Source organism: Arvicanthis niloticus, chromosome 12, assembly GCF_011762505.2.
Source record: "Arvicanthis niloticus isolate mArvNil1 chromosome 12, mArvNil1.pat.X, whole genome shotgun sequence".
Classification (NCBI taxonomy): domain Eukaryota; kingdom Metazoa; phylum Chordata; class Mammalia; order Rodentia; family Muridae; genus Arvicanthis; species Arvicanthis niloticus.
This window is the reverse complement of record NC_047669.1, coordinates 42,298,512-42,321,627: the sequence shown is the minus strand read 5'-3', so window position 1 is coordinate 42,321,627 and position 23,116 is coordinate 42,298,512. Positions and strand designations below refer to the sequence as shown.

Here is a 23,116-nt window from a genome sequence, read left to right as displayed (position 1 = left end):
GCACCAATCTCTAGAGCTGCTTGGATGCTGCACACTTAGCTTAGAACTTTCTGTGGAAGGAGGCTAGCAGGAGTTAGGAGGGGTGAGCCAGGCTGCAGCAGCCAGCTAGCTCCCAGAGGCAGGGCGTCTGGGGATCCCGGGGACGATCCCCTCCCACCTCTGTCTGGACGCATAAGGCACGTCCTCGTCGTCCCCCCTCTTCCAGAAGCCTATCTTTCTCGCATCTACCTCACTTTCAAAACCCTTCAATTCTCTTGGGCGGTTACTTGGCTTTTCGATCACAGGGAAAACACCTTTATTATTGACAGTCGCCCAGGTTTCTCTCCCTGCCAAAAATGTCACACAAAACCGAAAAATAATCCAGTACCCATTCCATCTTCCAGAATCAAATCCTGATCTCTCTCCTCCCCTACCTCTACTTTAGTTTCCCTTCCCTAAACCCCATTCATTTCCTCCCCAACCTTTCCCTTCTGTGGTCTCTGTATATTTCCCTACTCTCCTCCTTCGTCTCTCCACTCCTGTCTATTCTCCGCCGCCCTCCAAAGTCCCTGGCTCTCCCCACCCCTGCAAGCTCAGACTTTACTCTTTCTGCCCCTCCCCAGACAAGTGTCCAGCTCCACGGGGGCAGCCCGCCCGCCGCCCGGCTCAATCCCTGCCCACCTACTGTGAGGAACAGCTCCGCCCACCTGTCCATAAAAGCCAAGTGCAAGTTACCCGCAGAGCGCAGAGGATCAGAGCCCTTCCACGGTCCTCTCCGTGGGAGCCCGAGTCCCTGTTTCCCAGATCTTACGTGCTCAAGGTAAGATAACTCTCTCTGGGCAGCTGACCTACAGGGGTTTGCTGCCCTGAGTGAGTCTCTTCTGGTCAACGCTTTTACTTAGAGTTGATTCATAAGGATGCTGGGATGAACAGTGAGCTTCTTAACTAGCAACTGGTTTGAAAACAAACTTCTGTTTGAACAGTAAAATAAAAATTTCTTTTTGGCAGAAACAACAGCATTTCTATTACAAAAATATTTTCTCTTTTTAAGTCACACCACCCCCTTCCCCGAGGGCCCCCGTCTGTCTGACTGTTTCTGAGGTTAAATGTATCTGTTTGCGGTATCATGCTTGTGTTTTTAATTGTAAATATTTCACATATCAGCAGGGGCAGGGGAAGCTGTCCCATTGTCAAAAAATGCACTTTAAAGGAGCACAATTAGTTCTCTAAAAATAGCACAGTCAAAAGGTCGGCTGATGATTTTGTGATGTTTTCCAAACCCCCAAGACAACTTCTGTGAGACCTTTAAGAAGTATCTTTCCAGGTTTAACTACTCGGAAAAAATGATGTGAACCAGTGCCCTTTGCCCGGGGACAGTAATCAGGAGGCTGGAAGATAGGAAAGAACAAATCCCAGTTTACAAGCTGGGGCAGGATGAGCCACTGCTGGGCTACCTTTCTACTGTATCCTAAAATGAGACTTGTACTGAGACTAAGAACGTGTCTGAGAACTCTATGATGCCTATACACACCTAAAACATGAAGTGTTTCAATATGTTTCTCAGAAAGCATGCAGGCCAGATTATACATTTCTTCCGTGCACAACTGACTGATGTATAGACACTTCAGCCAGAGAGACTTCAGATGAAGGTTTTCATCCTTACCCTCCCCTCCACCCTTGTCTAGCAAGTGCCTGGTCAGTGACTGACTCTCCCAGAGCTCTCCAGTAGGGAAGAGACCTTGGATGTGTGTAGGGGTAGCTGTGGTAGGTGGTTGTGGTTGATGGGCTGGGGATTGATCTGTTCTTCTTCCAGAGTGTTGTGCACCTGTGAGAGGAGAAACAGACCTGACAGCTACTTCGGAAAAAAAAAAAAAAATCAAACTCTTGGGCCACAAAGCTTGCCACACTATTCTGTGTGTTTTGTGGGATAAAAGTCTCTCATGTGGGAGAAAAGCCCTCTTCAAATGTTCCATCTGGGCAACTGTAGAAGCTGCTCCTGGAGGAGGCAAGCCCAGGCTGCCAGTCAGGAAACCAAAACAGTACTTTAGTCCTTAAGGGTCTTAAAGGGAGAGAACTGTTTACTACTGTTTCACATCTGTTGCTTGTGTGTCCTTTCGAATGGGAAATTTCACTATAGGTATAAACAAATAAATTAGACACGTGGCTTGGGTCTTTCCAAACATTCTCCTTATCTTTCATATATCGAAAGAAATTTAGAAATGTTAAACACTGTTTAGGATGAAAGGGCTAGCATAGAATTATTCAAGTGAAAGGGTTACATATAAAGTATTCACCCATGTTGCAGTCCCCCCCCCCCCCGCCCCCAGTGGAAAAATACTGCAGAGAGTGTGGTTTCCTTTCAGAAAATGATATAAAATTACTATTGGCCAAGATAACATGTGACCTGTGCACGTTCAAATCTCTTTAATTCCAGCCACAATGCAGTCTGCTTACTAACATGAGTAATAAGCTATGGAAGATACAGGTATGAGACAAGGCCAACCCAAGTGTTGGGTTCATTCAAGTTAATTTCTCCTTTAAGGTAGTACTTGAGTCCTGCTCAGCCCCATTGCTAAGAAAAGACTATGATTTCCTCCAAAGATCTCCTCTGTCAAAGTTATCAGCTTGAAGGGGTAAAAGCTTGCATTATAGAAAGCTAAATTGGAGACTTGTAGCAATTCTCTGAAGGTTTGCTTCTGCTCTCCCTGTCTGAACAGAGCGGTTATGAACAGTTTAACAGTAACTGCCTTCCCTGTGTGCTATGAGGTTCAACCCCCTGAACTAAGTGGATGAGATCATCTCAGACTGTTCATGATCTAACCTTCCCAGGGGGCATTACCAGTCACAGAGAGTCTTTCCTTAAGGTATGAACCAGGCACAATGGCACTTTCCTTCTTATGAGTTTAGAAAACTCAAAGTCAAGGTGTCATTTGGTTATCCTAACATCGCCCCTTCTGCACAGAATGTCACAGGACAGCCTGAGTCCTCTCTTCCTGTGTGTGGCCGTGCCCAGTCCACACCATTGCAGCAGGTTGCAGATATTTCCCTAAAACAAAACAAGAGTGGATGTCTCCTTGAAAAGAGACACCCAAAGGACGCTCAACAAATTTTGAGGCCCTGCTATACTTACAGAAACACACATTTTAGATTTGTTTCTATTTATGAATAAATAAAATATCTACATGATAGGAAAGCATATATAACTTTATTTTTATTTTAAAACAAAAGGATAAAGGACAACTTTAAAGAAAATAAAATCAATCAGGATTGAGAGGAAAAGCGAGAAGACTCAGACATTTGTTAAGAGAATTGAATGATCTGGATCTGTTATCAAACACAACCTCTTGCTATCCTTACTTAGACCTATGGGGGGATGAAGAAGAGAAAAAGAATCTCTTGAGTTCCTATTTGAATTTTTCTTTCCTGTCAATAAGAGCACTGTCACTGCTAGTGTAAGAGCCATCTCTACATCTCTACTGTCTTTCTCATTGAGCCTTCCTTCTCCTACAGAAGACAGCAGCCTAGTTCTAACACCTGAAATGATTTCAGGTGTGCTCACTTCAAACTCACCAGTTCTAGTCTTTAAAGCCACGGTATACACACCAAACAACATATTTTTATCTTTTGCTGGAAGTATCTACAAAATGAGCCCCAACTCTCCTAAAGGGGACAATGTTGAGTGTTTTAAAGTTAAGGGTATCAATGACTCCTTTTCCTTTGTCAACTACTTTGGTATGACAACTTAAAAAATGACTAAGACTTCTAGTCTTTGCTCCTCTAAGTAACTTGTGGAGATACCTATCTTACTATGTGCTTCCAAATCCATACATGTGGATTTAAGGAAAGAACAGACAGAGCTTGAGGCTGGAAAGCACTCTTGCAAAGTGAACTGTTGCATAAAATTAGAGGAGCGGAAGAGTTAAGGGGACAGTGAATGCTTTTGGAATTCAGAGAATCTTTCCCTTAGCATTGTGCAAAAGGACCTCTCACTACAGAAGGCTTCCAGTTGGGGGAAAGGGGGGTAAGAACCTGCTTACCAGTTGTTACCAAATACTAAGGATATAATTTTTAGCAGTTGTTTTAAGATTTCCCAGTTAACTGCCGTTTACACCCCCATTTCTAAACAGTTTTACTGATCCCCTTCCATTTTTGGAGAGATGAGGAGGACTGAGGGTGAGAAAAAGAGTTAGCCACATTTCAGTACCAAGAGAGAAGCCTCTGGTCAGAGACTCCAGCAGTGTGGCTTCAGTATGTGCTGTCTGAGGCTCTCCATAGTCTTTCCTTAAAGAGCTGAAAGGATTCCCTGGAGTCTGGAATTTCTACAATCTGGAAGTTCTATGTACTCCAATCCAGGAAGCCATTGACACTGCATCAGACCAAATGAAGTAAATAAAACAAAACATCCCCCAAACTAATCAGTGCCATCACCTAAGATAATAACAAGTCAAAGTACTAATGTCTCAGTTGGCATGAATGTCATAGCACCTACTAATTGTGCTTATGTAAAATGATGGAATAAACTTTACATGACTTTCAATGTACTCTATTTGTTTACTCACTTCTATTGTTCTTCCTGGAAAACAAAAACTGGCCTCTCTGCTTCATGAAGCCTCTTTGGGTCTGCAGCTGCAGTCACTAATCCTGGGTACCACTGGCATTGTTTCTTCGGTGGAAGGGATCCCCTCAATCTCTACAGATGGAGATTTTGGAATAGCACTCATCTTGTGGTTTTTCTCATTACTCTTTCATTACTTCTTTTAAATGAATTATGAACATTGACTCCTTCAAATTAGAAAATTTTATAGTTTTCTAAACTTTAGTCCTTATGCATAGATAAAAAGTCATCTTGATTATTGTTGGTGTAACACTTTAATTTCATTAATTGCTAGTATCACTGCTTCTGCAATAGCTTTGACACAAGGAGTTAAGACAGCTATTTTTGTTAATCATCTAGAAAAAAATGTTACTAATGTATTGAGTATACAAAAGGACTTATATAGGTGTCTGGAACAACAGATTGATGCTGTATATCCTATTCAAATTATCTGAAGGAGGTTCAGGGTTCAAGAGTTAGGAGCCATCTCAAGTGTCATGACAAATACCTTTGGAGTAGTGCTACATCTAAAATTTACAATGATTGTCATTATAATTAGAAAAAAGTTTAAAGATACCTGTAGGGTATTTGGCATAATTCTAACACCTCTCTGGGTGCTTTAACTTTGCATAGTGAGACTATGAATTTAAAGAAAAGCTGTTGAGCTTTGATGCTGCAGATAATGCTGATAAAATTATCCATGGTCTAAAGTCAGTATTTCCATTTTGGTCAAACCTCAGGAATGGCATATATAGCTTGATCATGCTGGCTCTTCTTGTCCTAGGAATACTTTTATTTCTGCCCATTGTGTTAAAGCTTGTCTCTAACTACATCAATAGGTTGGCAAAGTACATGACTTGAAACTGAAAATGGACCCACAGACAGAGTTATTAATTTAACAGGCTGGTGAGCCAAGGACGGGTAAGATTCTGCACAGAGCCTTATCAACCTAAGACAGAAATACATTGCTTTTGATAATGCATATTCCACGATGGGTAAGGAAGACTTTCTTGTCAGAATGGCCTAAGGCAGGCTTAGTCTGGTTTATACAATAAAAAGGGGGAGATGTGGACAGCTTTTGGGGCTGCCTGGCAGGGATCTGACATTGGCCAAGGACAAGGACATGGGCTACTTGGAAGAAATCTGACATTAGGCTGGAACAAAAGAGTAATTTCAGGCAGAAATCTAAATCTTAGGCTAGAACAAAGAAGTAATTACAGGCAGGAATCTAAATCTAAAGCTAGAACAAAGAAGTAGGCTTCAGGCATGAAAATGACAGGGAAGTAGGCTCAAATATTTTGGTCGTCCTGATCAGCCCTTAGAAATAGTGATCACGGGAGTGATCACAGGACTCTGTTTATTGTTGTACATGTTGTACATGTTCTTTGACTATCTGGGTTTATTGTCTTGCTTGTTCCTTGACCATTTGCATCTATTGTATTGCTAGTTCCTCAACCTAGAACTCAATACTTGCATGTAATTTAAATAGTATTAAAGCAAAAAAAGGAGGATGAGGGATGGGATAGGGGATTAATGGGGGGAGTGGGAAAAGGGGATAACATCTAAAATATAAATAAATAAAATATTAAATTAAAATTTTAAAAAAAGGAATTCATCTTGCCTCTAGTAAATTATCTGAGGTGAGTTTTCTGGGAACTTTTATTTATCTAGTAAGTTCAGACTTCTAGAAGGTTAGTAAGGACCCAGATAATGCAAAGCATAATTTCTGGAAGGGATTTTGGAGCTAATTTTAACTAATAGTTCATTTTAGAGATGGCAAATGTCAAAAAGGTAGATATCATTCACAAGGTCACACAAATGAAGGGCAGGTACCCAAACTCCCTAGCCAGGACCTCATCTTGAATAACCGATGTTTCTGCCCACTCAGTGAGAATGGGCATCCCTAACTATGTTGAGCAACCTGTAAGAACTTAACGTGGGGCTCTCAGAAGGGTGGAAGTTTGGGATGCAGTGTTGTCTTTACTGAAGAATGTGTCTAAGAGATACGAAAAATGACATTACTGATCATCAACAACACAGGGAACTTTGATGCCATTCTCCATAGCAGAATCTGAAATATTTAGCTAGTTGGTAAATCTGTGTTGAGCAGAGGAGTGAATGGAGAGAGAAAAAAGGTTAAACAGAAAATATCCATTATTTTGAACTCCTATAAATGACCTAGAAGTAGACTTAGGAACATAAAGGCACTCAAATCCAAAATGTATCAAGTTTAGGATTCCCTCTTACACTAGGAAATGTAGAACATTTCTAGTTATAGATCTATTTTCAATATGTATATGGAACAAGAATAGTAAGTAATTATTGGTAGTATATTCTTCATAGTGTCCATTCAAAAGACAGTATGTTGTCAACTGATTTTGTACTCCCCCAGGAAAGGCAAATAAACACAACAGAGAATTAGTGAAACTATGGATATACACTGATGGAAGGGCATGGAGACAAAAGGGAGAAATACAGGAGCCAAGGACTTAGTGAGGGAATGGCACAGTCCCAAGGGGTCACACTTCTGGCACAGAAGAGGGGGAAACTTCAGAAGAATTTGGATGACTGGACAACAGACTTCTATGAATGACCAGTCCCTCTAGGAGAAAAACCATCTATACCAGCATTCTTTAAGCATAGCACTGTTTGAGGGCTGGTCATGCTGGTGAGAAGATTTACAAGCCTCATAGGCATTAAAGCTCTTGTTTACCTTTGACTTCAACTGGGAAGAGAGCCTGACTTGACCTCACTTTAAACTTAACTCTCACCAAGGGTAGTAAATTAATGGGAGTCAAGACATCAAAATTTTCCTTGCTGAGATAATACAATTATTAGTAAGCCATAAAGTCACGCTACCCAACAACACTCTGAAGTTAGAAAAGAACATTGGAGAATCATTTCCTAGAAACAATTCACACTGAATAAGTGGACAGATGTTAACCCAGATTTTTATTCAGTTAACTCTGAGCATGCCTGGCAACTGCTTGCCTATCTTTGAAACAGTACTTATTTTCAGAAACTGATTTATTGTATGTTAAAAATCTACACAGTCTAAGTTTAAACATTGATAAAGCATTCGTTTTAAGTCCTTTTTTGAAGAGTGCTTTCTTGCGTACTCCGTTATGTGTTTATATCACATGTTTAGGCATTGGGTCATTAATGTTCTGAGACTACAATTAATCATTTTATGTGCTCTAACTGAATAGGCCTGGGTGTGTGTGCCAGCATTTGGCTTCTCGAGGCAGTAGCATGTATCCAATTTGTTGAAGAGCTTCTCCAATCCCTTCTATTAGCTAGATAAAATGGCTGTTTTTCTGGAAATTTTTGTCAGTGAATACTTGAGCTAACTAAGACTGGTTTATAAGAACTCTTTTTTCTCTGACCACAAGGGCGTTAAGTCTCAGTTACCTTCAGTTTACTGAGATGACTTCAAAGCTTAAAAGCTAAGCAAGGAACATGTGGATGGGGTAGCTGGAACATTCGCAAGCCCACAACCCTTTAATCTTCCATGCCTCATATTAGCCTCTACCCTCTAATAATAATTCTAAATTTCCTTCATAATTCAAAGTGATAGCTGCACATTAGTATACTTTTATATAAATATCTACTTGTTTTCCCATTCTTAAAGTCTAGTCATGGTATTAACGATGTCAAGCCAAATGTCTGGCTTCGGTTTGGGTTTGTTTGTTTGCTTGCTTGTTTGCTTGCTTAGGTTGACATAAGTCCAAGAAGTACAAGAAGAGAGACACTAGGTGGAGCTAAGAATTTGTGACTTAGGTAGCCAAAATTGTTGAGGTTGGAAGAATGAGAGAAGAAAAGGAATCTTCAGCAAAATATGATATTGGATACTCTACTCCTACTTTAAAAATGGCATGCCCAGTCTCCCTTCCAGGTCCCAGTTTGTTACAAGCCCTCACTGCCCAATGAGTAGGTGGGGGAGTTGCTCACCAGTAGGGGGAACCAGCATTCTCATCATCTACAGGAGATGTTAGATGTGTTGCCAGAGAGGACATTTAAATTTAAGATATTTTTTCTGATAAAATACAGAGGTAAGAATCATTGTAACCAGTGGCTATGTTCCTTGCATTGTTAGTTTTCTTTTCTTTTTTTTTTTTTAACCTAATTTAAGCCTCTAAGAATAAATCACTCACTTCTCAGCAACGCCAGAAATGTCCAGGCTTGCAGAAGTTTATTTGAAAGAAAACCAACACAGTCTTAGAGAAAGTTCTTTCCAAGGCCACCACCAGCCAAGCCTAAATCTAAATGCTCAGTTCAGTAATAAACAAACTCTGGCAACAGATGGTCAATGAGAGACAAGCAAAGAGGGTGGAAGAGGTGCCATGACCAAACCCACCCTTGCTGCAAGGGAGCTGAAAGAGAAAAGACAAAATTAGGCCAGCCAAGGGGTTGGAGAAATCAAGATGCCCCGGAACCACTCCCCTGCATCTGGATCTCCCCAGGGAGCAGCCAGGGTCTTGCCTAGACTAAATTGAATGTCTTGTTGAACATTTTCATTGCACAGCTGTGGGGAGATGGCTTGTTAAGACTTGAGACACTTGCATAATTCAGAACCCTTTGGGGGATAGATATCAATTAGGACCACAAAAAAAAAAAATCCTTGGCACAGCAGAGAAAGGCTGCTTGCTTTGTAAAAATTATGTCATTTGCAGGATAGCAGAATAATCCTTTCACTGAATCTCTGTGTGATGTCACCAGAGATGAAGCTGTGAAACTGGTATGGGTATGTGTGTGACTTGAGACTCCACCTTTCAAGACACTAATATTTTAATCCCTAAACCATCTTGACTCTCTGGGACCCACTGCAAGCTACTAAACATCTATTCACGTTGGTTACTTACCTTCAAAAGAAGATTACTTCTCAAACAACCCCCTTGTTAATCAGAAGTACATGGGGTATTCCCATGTATTGTAAGGAGTGATGGTACCAACTATGGATTATCAAAGATAATTATTCAGAATGCAAACTAGAGGACACACAGAACATCGGGAAGGGCTCTGACATGGATAGAAAGCCAGTCAACATGGGATCGACATTCAAATACGTGTGTATTCTTCTGAGATAGACCAGGAGGACTTCTATTTTTTAGAGCACAGAGAAAAATATCACCTGTATCAAAAGACCAGACAAGGTCAAGGGTAAGTAGAGAAAGAAAAATGGTGAATAATTATAGTTTCACGAGTCTCAAAAAAAAAAAAAAAAAAAAAAAAAGCCTATGTATTTAGCAAGTGATGTTACTTACAGCAAAAAAAAAATGTGATTAAAATTATATTTTAACTAGAGAAAGATGGGGCTTAATAACTGGTGGGACAGAGATGGATCAGAGAGTCATTTGGCTGGCACCAAGCCTTAGGTACTGAGTTTAGTCTCCAAGACCTATGTGATAGAAGTAGAAAATGAACTCCCATGAGTTATCCTTCGACCTCTACATGCAACTTGTTGCATGTGTATCCACACATATCCACACACATATACATTTACACAAAGAGAATTATAACCAAATATAAAAACTAATGACTAAAATTATATATAACCTGTGGTTCATTTCTCCACACTTTCTACAGTGCATTTTAAATAATTGCTGCCAGGGTTATAAAGAGGCATTCAGTTGCTATTTGATGTTCAGTCTCTTCTACTTTAGGACATCTCCTGGTTTGGTATTCTACAGAAGAGTACGGTGACTGCTTGGCGATCATTTCCCATTTTACTGTTTTAAGAGCTCCGATGATATGGTATTTGAGGTATTGCTTATTATCGTATAATATACACTGAGTGGATATTGCTTTAATAAGCCATGAGTAAGGAACCATGTCAGGATGGTAAGTTTCTGGACAAAATCTGATGAAAAGTGAACAAATAGGTGAGACACCCATGCCTAGTCCTGGGAATCAGTTCTTCATATTATAGCAATCACAACAGAAAAGTTATTCATGCTCCTGTTCCCTCCCTTCCTCTCTGCCTCTCTCCTTCTTTGCCTTCTTCCATCTCTCCCTTCTCCAGTTCCCTCTCTTGTCTTTATTCTTACCAAAACTGAAGTCCTGGATTTGTTGAAATTGTCTCTTGCTTCTCCCTTTACTTCATTTCCCAATATCTTGTTACAGAGGCATGGCTAACGGTGACCAAAGAGCTTCTTAACTGAGGCCCTTAGGTATTTTACCTAATTCTGTAAAATAGTTCACCAGTACCTGAGATGACACTTCTGTCTTATCTTTATCATCATTAATCATCATTAATCATCTGGGACAATTAGTCAGACTTGCTGTCATCCTTTGCTTTCATACTATCAATAGGGAACTAATTTCAGTAATTCAAAGATACACATTGATATTTAAGTACAACTTACTATGTCACCAACTATTGAATTCATGTAAATCATTTAGACTTGCCACTTCACTAATTTCTCTGTTTCTCTTAAGACTTTAGGAATTCTCTTGTCCTTCACAAAGTTAGCATAAAGAGGCCAATATGCACAGACATGGAAATTAATCACCCTCTGATCGAGCAGATAAGTAACTCATTGTCATCCAAGAGAAAAGAAACATCAGCCCATCATTAACAATTAGAAGAATAGATGCTCTATGGTCAGATGTGGTGAGATATGCCTTTAATCCCAGCTCTTGGGAAAGAGGCTGATGGATTTCTGATTTCAAGGCTAGCCTGGCCTACAAAGCAAGTTCTAGAGTGACAAGCCTACACAGAAACCTTGTCTTGGGGTGGGGGAGGAATAAGGATAGATGGTCTATGTTATCTAGAGAAGCAGGATGTTGCACTGGTCCAGCTACCTCTCTGTTCTTCATATCCTAGCTTAACCAAGAAGAAAACAGAACATCTCAGTTTAGGCAAAAAAATTTTCTCAGTGCCACACAGCTTGGAACCAGCAGAGTCTGTATGGACACTGCAAAGCCTGTCCCCAGTCTGCTTCTCCTTGTTGCCTTTAACAGTCCTATCCTCAGAGAGAGAAACAAACCCCCTGCACTCTGAGACAGTGTCTCTGACTCATAAAGGGAGAGGATTCCAGTGGCTCTGTTCCTAGACACTGCTGACTGGCTCTGTTTCTTGTATAAGAGTGTCATTTTAATTTATTTTTCTTTTTTGTACTTTTTCTTTAAAAACATGCTGTAATTCAAAAGCCAAAAAAGTAAGGGTTTTGTAATTAAAAAAGAAAAAAGAAGAGGGGAAAAACTAGCATTTCTTCCTGGGGTAATTTTGGAGAGCTAAATTTTCTCCATCAGTTCCCTCCATGTGATTGACTACAGGCTGCTTTGGCACCATTCTGGTAAGGAGAATGGCAGTCTAAGATGTCATTCCTAAGACAATAGAAATTAATGAGACTCTATGAGAAACAGACTATAGCACAAGTGCTTTCACATGGTCAGTCAACTTGAGTGTGATCACAGATCATTCTCCCTGAACTTATTTTTACTATAATCTATAACCTGATGGTGAAAGTCAGGACCACATAGATGATTCTCCGTGCCATTTGAGACATCTAGACAAATGTCAGTGGTAGCCTCACCTGCTGCTCAGCATATAGGTAGAATGGTGTGGACAATGGGGTGCATCAAGCTCTTCCTTTGTGGTCCACAAGAGACACAAAGGAAGACAATGTCTGAGATCTTTCTCAATGATCACATTCTGCTGTACTGAGTTTGCTTTTGTATTTTGTCCCCATTCTGTGAATGAAGGATTCTCTCATTTCACTAGTTAGACTAATTTATACTTCCCTTCCAAGATTCAAGTCACATGTTTTCTCTGTATGGACCAGCCATACCTGTAGCCAGTGTGCTCAGGTTTCCCTACGCATCTCTCCATGCTCTTTACTGCTGTGTGCACAACCTGACATCACAGCTTATTATCACTCTAATGCTCAGCCCCAATTACTCATCTTGCAGAAGAATGTATGACTTATTAATCTCCTCATCCTCAGTGCATGTCATATAAGAGAATATAATAAATATAAAGGAAACAAAGAACTTGGTAGTGGGTAATGAAGTGAGTGCCAATGTGAACAACGGGCTCTAAATGTACATTTTTTTCTATCCTTATAGACTGTGCTAAGAAGATATAATTAGTTTGAGTCCTTGAAGCTTTGATATAACCAGAATACTCTTCTAGACAAAATGGAAACTATCTCACAAAGTTCTTGACCAAATGAGCATCCTAGAAAAACTGATACTGCTGAATAAAATTTAGAATACTTCCATTTTCTAGGTGTTGTCACCCCCACCTCCCCACCACCACAGTACACCACACTGCTACCACATTATACCACATCACACATTCACATCATACCATATCACACCACACCACACACACACACTCATACCACACACATGCACACAAACACAGACCACACACTTGCATCATACACACACACACACACACACAGAGTATATATTATCAGTGAATATTATTAACGCTCTGACTCATCTGATGAGTTAACTATTGGAAGGTGGTACAAGAGGAACTCCCACTGAAATACTAAGCATTAGCCTCCTATATAGCAAATTATGAAATATAGAACAAGCCCTTTAGATTGACAGTCAAGTATCTCATATTACGTAACCTGTCATTCCACCTCCATTCTTTACAAGTTTCTAGCAAGAATTTGAACTAAACCAGATGTATTTTTCTCAAATATTTCTTTGTGTTTTCTTTACTTGACAAATGTAAAGCTCTCACTTTTACCTGTCAAACACAATCTTAATTCATTGTCATATTAATTAAAGCCTCACTGCATATTTTTGCTTGCATTCATCTTTTCTTATTCTCAACCGACAGTTACAACACAGGTCAGTAATGTGTTTCCTTGGCAAAATCTTGTTGGGGGTTCCTGCCGTGATAGAAATCTTCTGTATCTGAGCTCTCTACTGTAGTAGAGGCCACTCAGAGATGACTACCAAGCACTTGAAATGCAGCTAACATAATGGAGGTATTGACTTATTTTCTTTTTTTTCCCATATATTGGTTAGGTTTTGTTTTGTTGTTGTTGTTGTTTTTTCCCATATATTGGTTAGTTGTTTTTTTTTTTGTTTTGTTTTGTTTTTGTTTTTTTTTTTTTTTGTCACCTTGACACAAGTTAGAGTCATCTGAGAAGAGGGAACCTCAATTGAAAAAACACTTCAATCATATTAGCCTGAAGGAATGTCTGTGGGAAAGACTGAAGTGGGAGCACTCATTCCTGGGCAAGTGGTCTTAGAGTGTATAAGACAGTAAACTGAGGAAACCAGGAAGAACAAACCAGGAAGCAGAATTGCTGGAGGGTCTCTGCTTCAGTTCCTGCCTCCAGGTTCCTGTCTTGCTTGAGTTCCTAGCTTGGCTTCCTTCCATAAATGATGACCCAGATGGAATAGGTAAGCCAAAGAGACTTCTTCTCCCAAGTTGCTTTTGGTAAGGGTCTTTACCACAGCAACAAAGAGCAAAGTAGAACAATATCTTTAATTGTTCATCTAGTAGTCACTTATGGCTAGTAACTACTATGTCAAACAGCAGAGTATTTCCCTATTCATGTCTTATGGCATGTGATCTTTTATATGAATAAACACTATGGAGACAAAAAAAAAACAACAGTAAGACATGTCTTTTAGTTCCTTCTCAGTGAATAATTGTGAAGGTTGTAATGTTTATTAAATATTGCTTGATTCCTGAGCATGTCTATAAATCTCATCAAAAGCTCCACTTCTGTAGTTTAACAATGTTGTGCCCCACACAAATCAAATGAGATGCACAATCATTTAAACTAAATGGGGACATTCAAGTACCCCCCTCTTAGCTTCATCTCTTTTGCCTTGTGGTAAAGGGTTGTTTTAATACCAACTGAGGTATGCAGCTGCTTCTTCAACATGACCCTCTCTGCAGAGAATGACTGAAATAAGTTTAGCTAACCGTCTTGATTTCTTCACTCCCTGAGACATCACCACTTTCTAAAGGAAAGCAGTTTCTTTTCATGGAGTTTCCAGGAGCCAGAAGGGCAGAGGAGGTAATGTGTCTCTGGAATTTGGCAACGATGTGGCTCTGGCACTTGCTGGCTTACTAAGGGCACTTCAGGAGTCCGTCCATCACGCCAACACACCAGCCATGCAATACAAACTTTGTTGGGCAAAGCTAAGAGCAAACTGACCAAGCTGTCTGGCTGCAGGATAGATTCTGGTTTATTAATGAGCCTTCAGAAAATATATTCAAATGAATTTTTAATAGAAATAGTTTACAGAGATGTTTAATGATATCAGATGCCAGCTACACTCTATGTGACTCAGCAAAGATCAGGACAGGGACAAAAGAACCACTGGAGAAGCCAGGCAGTCAGCTGTGTCTTTTCCATTCAGAGCTCAACTTATTTGGAATGATTGAGAAAACCTTCAATAAAACCTTTTCTAAAGTAATAATAAAAAATTATTCTGATATCATGAGCCAGATGGCATCAAGAAATAGTTATGTGTGTATATGTTCCCCTTGCCTTATAAAATATTGACATAGCATAAGCAAGCATTAGAGACAATGGTAAAGATAGTAATAACATTTAACTTGTTAACTTTAAATACCTAGCTGTGCTCAAATCACATTTGAACACATATAAATAAAATTCTCATCTGCAAACAGGAGTCAGAGGCTAAAGAATCTTCCAGTATCCCTCAGTCCCTATCTGGCATACCTTGCCCTCAACCTTGAACTCTCCAGCCCAGAGACTGGGATGCCCTTCCCCCAGAGGCTCTTCCCACTGCAATCCAGACATTTTTGTCTTTCTTCTTCCTCTTTTTGCACGCCCCCCTCCTGTTTGGGGGCCAGTGAACTTGCCCAGCAGAGAGCAGTTTCCCCATAAATCTATCTTTAATATAATCAATCTAATCTGGCTTGAATTGGCTCATTGACAGCAGCAGAGAAATAATCTATCAGTAAAACTTTTAAATGTCCTTGAAACTAGTGTAAAAGTGTTTGTCTCAAAATATTAATAAATCATTACACATACTGTAATAAGAAAAATCAAGAATCTTATTTTCTTTTCCTCAGAGCAAATGTGTTAGAGACAGTTAGTGTTTTGTATTTATGAAATTAAATTTATCACCACATCAGCAAGAGTATTAATAAGGATCTTAACCTGGGAACTTATAGATGTGAAGAAAATCAGTAAATAGTAATGACAGAAACAGTTGGTCTTTGTAGAGAAACAGCCCATATCATGTGTTTTATGTATAGTTCATCATCAGGTTTGGATGGAGAAGCATTTGCCTATATTGCACACATGAGATAGGAGATGTTTAGAGAGATAAATTGCTTCCTATCATTAGGAGAGTGTTGGAGTTCAAATACAAGTCTAGCTCGCACATCTCTGAAGTCTTCTTTCTACTGATGTGGGCTGAGCCATGGCTATTGCGTATATGCTTCAGAACATCTAAATAGCATAGAAGACAAGCTGCAGTGCAGGACACAGAATGCTCTGCAAGGGCTCCTTAAGGGTCAAGATATACATATACATTATACATACACATATACATTCCTATACATATGAACACATATATAAAGCTTGTGTCTGTTTATGCATGTGTATGTCGCTGAGTCTGTAGTTATAGCATTGTGAAGAAGATGATGGATATCATGGGCACATCATGTAAAATCAACCCATGGACTTTTGAAGTTCATGCTTCATTGCTCTCCAGCACTTTCACTGAGGCTGCCTGAATGCTAGATGTATCCTAGTCCCTGTACTTATATGGTAACATACTTTGCCAAACCGTGTACATAGTCACTATAACATTAAATGTAAGAATTCTACTTTGTATGAATTTCATTTCTTTTCTGCTGAAAAGCTCCTAACCTCTTTACCCCCATATTTTGAATATCAAGAAATCATTCAACTCAGGCTCCATCAGGAGACTCTAAGAGACCTATTGCCTGAATAGGGGAAAATTGCAGGTGAAATGAAATGTGTTCTAATTCCTAAAGACAGTGGAAGGAGAGCCTTAAGAACTTCAAAAAAAAAAAAAGTCCCTCAAGTTCTATACTTCCATGTTTGATTGGCTAGAACTTCATTCTCAATCTCATGTATCCCTTCAACAAATAGCTATTGGGCACCTACCAGGGGTCTGAGGCCATGCAAACACTTGATTTACCCACACCCATTGCTTATGGCTGAAAGGCACAGGAATCAATAAAATGTCACTTGGCACATAAATGCACAAGGAATGTGAGAACTACTCTTTGTTTCTAAAGGGAAGACCATTTTTTATGCTCTTAAAATTTTTTTAGTCACTGTTCTGAGCCTTGCCTGGGGCCAGTTTTCTCTTACAACATATTTGTTCCCGTGCAGCAAAAGGCTTTCACTTGGTGACTGACAGGGGTAATAAATTCCAGCTCCTCCCATTCCAGCTCTTCCCATTCCACCAAGCCAGCAGCATGGTACATGTCTTTTCAGACACCCAGCATACACGTATGAATACATAAACCATTACACACTATCTTGCATCTCCCGCTCTTGGGAATTTTAAGATCTTCTTGGATCTGTTGCCAAAAGACTTCAATGGATGCTGTTGTCACAGACATGACTCTGAAACACCAAGAGATCTGACCTCCTGAGGTAGCAGTTTGAAATCAGTAAACACATGGTTAATTGAAGAATTATAAATCACTGGGGGAAGGAGGCAGGGACTGAATTATTGAAAGCTAAGTTTCAGAACTAAACTGTATTCTAAGGCTGCATCTCATTTATCTAGAACCCTCCTTTATGAAAAGTACACTTCTATAGTATTATATTTAAGAACCCAAAAATATTAAAAGTGTCCAGAAAACACAAGGCATTGGTATCTAGATCTCAGTGAGCCCTCACTAAGCCTATTCAACTTTACAAATAATTGTAACAGCATGGGTTTCTGAGTTCAAAAATCATAGTAGATTTTAAGCACCATGGAAAAAGGAAAGAAATCACAATGAGTGTGCTGACAGAAGAGACAGAACTATAGATGACAAGTCACAAAGCAAGAGGGAAAAGAAGCATTAGCGTAAGAATCTCACAAGTGTAGTGGGACTCACTGTGGAGACAAACATCCGTCCGACTTTAGGAAGCCATTACTGATCACAGCTGGTATGAGTTCATTAACATATGTAGTCTCATCTTTTTTAAATGAAGGAACGATGTGCTTTAAATGCATGAAAAAAAAAAAAGTATTTTTGGTTCCTAAACATGTTAGCTATTAAGAACATCTTAATTAGGCAAAATGTCTTATTTCCTAAAGAGTCTGGAAATTGGAAACAACTTACATACAATGACCTCATATGTGACTTCACATAAACATGCATGCATGTAAATGACATGAAATAGAATTCGTCCCAAGCTAGCAAATCTCGTCTCCCTAGGTTGTAGTGTAAGAGATTATTAACTTCTTGGTTGTCAGCTTCCAGTAAAAGCATGATCAAAGGCCTTACCTGGAGTCCAAAACCTTGAGTTCATCTTTTGCTTCTCTTCATCTAATGCAGCTGAGACCATGGAAATTACCTCACTGTTCAGTGTCTCAATTTATCTGTTTGTATAATGAGAAAAACGAGAGCTGGCCTCACAGGGATCCCATGGACTTTGTTCCTATTTCAAAACTTGGAAATACTTACCATAAACCCCAATAATGGCCTAGTTTGGGGTTGTTATTTTTTAAGCAAACAGCCCTCAAGGAAAAAAAAAAAAAAAAAGATGTAAAGGGAGTCTTTCTTTCCTTAGTCTTTCTTTTCCAAAGAACACAACAAAGAAACAAAGAGCCAAATACATTGACTCATTTCTTTTTCTAATAGTGTTGTGGTCAATCTGCTCATGCATAAAAAAAAAAAAAAAAGTAGCAGTGATGCTTTGAACTCTTGGTTTTGGAAGGCCATGCGTGGAAAAACGTCTTTAGAAAAATCAATTCAGTGTGCATTTGGAAGTAAAGTCCACTTGGGCACCCTGTCCCTGCTGAAGTCTCTTTCTGTTTTCTGAACTTTCTGGGGTCAGGGGAGTTTGAACTTTGCTTTTGAATGAAATCTTGAGTTGTTATTTCTGTATTTTTTTTAGGCTTTATTCATTTTAAGCCGTAGATGGTCCTTCAGCTTGAACTTATTTCTAGGACAAATAGGAAAACAGAATAGGCTTTGTGCCTATAAATAACTGACTCTTTTTAGAGCTAAAGTTACATGAGCTTCATTCATAAAGCTGAAAAGGAGCTGAGAGTCTTCACCCAGACTTCGAATTCTAAAATTAGTTAGTATGCTGCAAGGTTAATAAGATGTGTGTTGGCTTTTTTCAGACTGTTTCTTCTACAAAGGCTGTCACAACTTAGCATAGTACATGTTGACATATCCAATAGACACTACACTTCTCAGTGCTTTATCGTGGTTTCTTGGATTTTGCTTTGTTCTTTTTTTAATTGTCTAAATTTGCTTTTTATTGTTGTAGTGAACAGCATGGCCAAAAGGCATCTAGGAAAGAGAGGGTTTTATTCAGCACACATGTCGTGATCATACTCTGTCACCAAAAGAAGCCAAAGTAACACTCAGTAGTACTCTGATGACAGGGACTGAAACAGAGTCTATGGAAGAATGCGGCTTCACTGGCCAATGGTGGAGGTTTGACTACATAGTAAACCTTCAGCACCAACAATGAAAAATGAGCTATGTCAGTGTCACAAGTTAGTGAGGAATTTCAAGTCTAATGAAATTTCACTGTCCAATGATGGGAGGTATTCCCTATAAATATTTTCCAGCAACCAAGAGGTGATGTGACCTGTGGGAAGTAACCATTTAGAAAGCTCATAAAATCTTACCATCTTAAAACTTTTTTTATATATAAAGGACAACATTTATTTGGGGCTGGCTTACAGGTCCAGAGGTTCAGTCCATTATCATCAAGGTGCGAGCATGGCAGCATCTAGGTAGGCATGGTGCAGGAGGAGCTGAGAGTTCTACATCTTCATCTGAAGGCTGCTAGTGGAAGACTGACTTCCAGGCAACTAGAGTGAGGGTCTTAAGCCCACACCCACAGTGACACACCTACACCAACCAGGTCACACCTGCTTAATGCTGAAAGATGCTGTCACTCTGAAAAAGGATAGTATTGGTGCATTCCCAAATATTTGGTTTCATTCCTGATAAGACTATGTACCTGGCTTGCCCTATGTACCACTCGGTTGAGGAATTTGTGTTAGTACTAAAATCTCATTACTAAAAGTGCTATCAAAGATAATCCAGGGTGTCTTTATTCTTCTCTCCTGCACAGAAAAGACACACCTTCAATGTATTGCAACTGGAGACACATCAGCTCTGCAGACCATTCTGTTCTTTGCTCTTTCTCTGCTGCCACAGTGGCACAAACTTCTCTTCCCAAGGTTTTTCTCTTGCCCGTTCTCAACACATTGCCTTTTGAGATTTACCAGTTCTTTGTACCACTGCCACATGCAGCATACTTTCCCAGTATAGACCAGATTGTGACTCTTCTTTCAGACTTTTCAGAGAAGCGTAATGCTAAGAATCTAAACTCCATATCAAGATGTACAGTGCTTTCCATTGACAGCACTTATTCTGTCTTTCCAGCCCCATTCTTTCCTATATCAACTTACTGTTACTTAAATTTGTTTATGATTTTTTTTCTCCGTGTGTGTTTGTACAACATGTACATGTATGGTACCTTGGGTACCCTGGAAGACAAACGCAGGTTCATACTCTCCTTTTTCCTTCTTTTCTGCAATTTCCAATCCCAGTCTATAAGTTGGTGCTTCCCAACATTCAGAAAAGATCTTCTCCCTCAGTTAGTACCATCTGGAAATGTATGTACAGGGTCACCCAGAGGTATACTTCAATAACTAATACCCTGGGTGACACCTATTCTAGTCAAGTTGATAATCCAGATTAAGCACTGAAGCAAGGTATAAAGTGTCTGAGACCATCCTTACCCATAATGAAAATGAACCTGGTCATCTCAACATTTAGCCACTCTCTCTCTCATCCTTATCCCAGGGAGTTCCTCAGTGTGGTTCAAGTTTGATGCAAGGACAAGTCACAGCATGATTCCATGCCCCTGACTAGTCCTGTTGAATCTCAAGCTCATGATGGGTTGGTGGCCAGAAATCTCCATTTTTAACAAGCATTCTCTGTAATTCTAAATGCGCTTAAATTCTAAGCCAGAAATAAAGCAAAACAGTCACTGGCTGACCATGGAAGCAAGAGTAAGGAGTAAACACCTCATTGCTGATGGTAGTTAAAGGTACATGGTGAGACGGTAATCACACGTACGCATGTGTGTGTGTGTGTGTGTGTGTGTGTACGCTGCTCTATTAGACAACCTTTCCCTGCTTCATCTGTTATATGCTAATCCTCAATTAACTCATGGTTGACCCCTAGATGTTCCAATAACAGTCGTGCATGCAGGAGTCACTGCTGCCTTCTTTTCCCTGTTTGAGGCACGGCCCAGTAAAATTCAACTGAATGTTTTATCTGGACAGATGAACATTTAATAAAGCAATCCCTTGCCCAGGACCTGGACAAAGTGCTAATAATAACTATTAATTCACTATAAATGATTACTCCTCTGAGGAAGACAAACATGTCCCACTGAGACCATGGTTTTAAATCCCTTTCCAATGTTACATTGTTTTCAGAGAAAAATAATTAGATATGGTTGACTGACCAAAAGAAGTCTAGAAAGTTCTATATGAGGAAGAGAGGTTCACTTCAAACCAGTGTTTCCTGTTTTGAACATGTGTTCCAAATCGTCTCACTTTTTCCTTTGGGTTTTACATATATTTTTGTCATTTATGGTCATGCCCACAATCTGTCATGCTTACAGTGAGCCCAGAGTAAACACTCAATTTCTGTGGCTCTTCTATTATTTATAGCTTAAGATTATCCTTCACCTTCCTCCCAAGACCCTGTTCCATCACTGACCATTGGACGTCAGTGTAATGCACCTTAAGTTCCTGATAAAACAGAATGCATGTGCTGTGGGCAAGAAAAACAATACATCTTGACTTTCTCAAAGTAGTCTGCATCAAATGTTTTATGTGTAATTGAAAACATATTTTTACAAGCAAATGGAGCCAATAAACTAGGGAAGCCATATGGAAGCAGCCAGTCCAACTTCTCTGGTTTTTAATAAACTGCAACAGAGGACTGCAGGAACCCATAAGGCATTACGTTCCAACCCAGACTTAGGAAAAGTCAATGGTGCCTCCTAAGTGCTCTGTACAGAAAGTTCCAGCAAGAGGAAGGACAGGAGATACACATGGAGTGTGGTTTTGTATCACGGTGCTAGTTGCAGCATAAAAACCTCTGTGTACAGGTGGGATGGTTGAAGAGGGGAAATCCAATTACTCTCTCTCTCTGTGTCTGGTCTCAAGATCTGAAAGCATGACTGTCATTCTGTAATTATTATTTCTAAAACATAACCACAAAGGAAATATCTTTCTTAGCAAAATCCGGTTCTCAATTGTAGCACCATCTTCTCCCAGAATTCCTGTCTCATCCGCGTAATCACACAGCCTTCTAGGTCCTTGAACTTGGAAGGTGCATAGTGTCATAGTGATGCTCAAAATGGGAAGAATTCTAAGACTTGAGATTGGATCTTTGACGTATCATTGAATCATTATGGTCTACTGGCTTCTTGTACAAGCCACACTAGCTAAAATCTGGAACTGACTTTTATATTTGATTTATAAAATATCACAATTTATTAAAATGATTTTACATAAAATGCTAGCTATAAAGCTATTAATAAAAATTAAATAATGGATTTTAACCCTAGGGATTGGAGCAGTACCAACATATGAGTTGTATGTTTTAATCAAATGTACCTTTTAAATTCCAAGAAATATGAATTGGCTGAAAGTTATTTAATAGTTAACCATAATTAAACATGCTTATGGACTCAATGATGATGTATAGAAATATCCCTTTTCAATTTCCATGCCAATGTCTAAAGTAGATTTCTTCTGTGTGTTGAAAAGAAAATTAAGAAGGGGAACAGCTATAGACTCTTAGTAATTACTAACTCTAAGTTGGTGCAACTTCTTTAGCTAGATTAGTAACTACACTTTAAGAATCTAGTCCACATATACACAGGATGCATATACAGTGACTCAGGTGTCTGCATTGTGATGTAGGAATATTGGTGTTTACAAAATGGCAGCCTACGGAATGGGAAGAGATGCTTAAAAGTCATAGACCTAAACATGAAATAGTATTTTAAATACAAAAAAATATGCATCAAATAAACAACTATAAAAATGTATTGAATAAAAAAAATTAAACATGTTTCCTCAAAGAAATATATAAACAGCCAAAACACAAATATAAAGGTACCATTAGAGTGGCTTATTTTTTTACAGTTGATAAGCCTACATTGACACATTGTTACTACCCAGAATCTATAGTTTACCTTAACTTTCATTCTTAGTAACCTTCATGTACTATTATTCTCCTCTGTTTAGAAAGAAAGATGTTAACTACATTAGTAATGGAAAGACAGGGGAAATGTACAAGCAAGTCTTTCACATGGGAATTAGACATTGCATAGA

At 39.3% G+C, this 23,116-nt stretch overlaps 1 protein-coding gene across 2 annotated transcripts in view; it reads left to right on the top strand.

The window, feature by feature from the left end:
- Window positions 1-616: 616 nt before the first annotated feature.
- The window catches only part of Col8a1 (collagen type VIII alpha 1 chain), a 134,788-nt gene continuing 112,288 nt past the window's right edge, over window positions 617-23,116 (top strand). The window contains exon 1 of one of the 2 annotated variants that reach the window (XM_034514890.2): window positions 617-799. The gene's annotated coding sequence lies outside the window, so the exon portion shown is untranslated. The remainder of the gene's footprint in view (window positions 800-23,116) is intronic. The other variant, XM_034514889.2, reaches the window with a different exon arrangement.